Below are 1,443 nucleotides of genomic sequence, written 5' to 3'. Positions count from 1 at the left end.
ATCTTCTTTATCAACGTGTTCTTTCTCCCCCTCCCCTCTCTCTCTCTCTCTCTTTCCCCTCACTCCCTTCACTCCTGTCTTATTGATCGTGTATATTACTTAAAGATTCCCTTAAACATTAGATCGAGGGTCGCGCGGCTATATGTTACTACTATGAGCTCAAGGACCTCGTCAGAAGTGGAAGAAGCGGAATGGGATATACGATATATATAATATCCTCTTTCTCTATCTTCTTCTTTATCTTTCCTCAACATCCTCTCCTCACCTTCTAACCCCCACCCCCACCTCTCTAACCCTTCCCCGCCCAACCATAATCTCCATCCATTTATCGTCACATCATTGATTCTTACGAATTTAAAAGAAAAGCATCATTCGACCGATGATGACAATAGCAAAATCGTGGTCGCCAATTCGCTCATAAAAAAGAAAAAAAAAAAAGAAAAAAAAAAAAAGAAATGGAAACAAAGATAAATAGAGAGAAAAAAGAAAGGTTGGTAAGGGTCAGGGAGGGGGTTGTATTCGAATTCTCAGAATCCCCCGAATTATCAAAATTTTCCCATTTCATTTTAGTTCGTTCTCTTGGTCTTGATATACTTGGAGCGTAAAAAATTGATTATATTATACATATATCGCGTATGTGTGTGTGTGTGTGCGCGCGCGCGCGCGGGTTTTTTTTTTGTGTACGTGCGTGCTTGAGTGTATGTCTATTTGTGGGGGGCGCGCGCGTTCACGCGTATATACATAGATACATATTTATGTATATACTTCTGCGAAGATTCTTGAGCGCAAAATCAACGCTAGGCTCGTGCGTTCCTTCGATTTACAAATCTTATCATTTATTTCTACTTATAACGGCTGGAGTAACGCCTTTCTATCTTCGTCGTTTTTTGTTCTCTCTCTCTCTCTCTCTCTCTCTCACTTTCTCTCTCTATCTATGATAATTTAGATATCGCATCAATATACATATATATATATATATATATATATATATATATATATATATATATATATATATATATATATATATGAATATATTGTTGTTGCGTGATCTGTGCCGAATATCTGTTATTACTCGTCACAATTTCTTTTGGACATGCATTCACTCTTGTACCCTTTCATCCTATCAATCTTTTTCTCTTTCATTCTCTTCTTATCATTCATACTATCAATCTATTTCTCTCTCTCTCTCTCTCTCTCTCTCTCTCTCTCTCTCTCTCTCTCGCTCTCGGTCATATCGGTTTATCAATCTCGTCACATTGGACTTGCTCCTAATACTTCCTTCCTTCGCTCAGAAAATTCATTTGTCCTGTCAGATTTGCTCGTCGATTTCTTCCTGTTAAATCTCCTATTTTTATCTTGTTTCTCTGACCTCTCCCCACCCTCTCGTCCCGACGTCTCTCCCTCCCTTTCACACTTCACTTTTTTTCATTTTCTGTTAATTTT

Source organism: Vespa crabro, chromosome 1 (genome assembly GCF_910589235.1).
Source record: "Vespa crabro chromosome 1, iyVesCrab1.2, whole genome shotgun sequence".
NCBI lineage: Eukaryota > Metazoa > Arthropoda > Insecta > Hymenoptera > Vespidae > Vespa > Vespa crabro.
The sequence above is the reverse complement of the archived record's forward strand: the minus strand, read 5'-3'. Positions refer to the sequence as shown.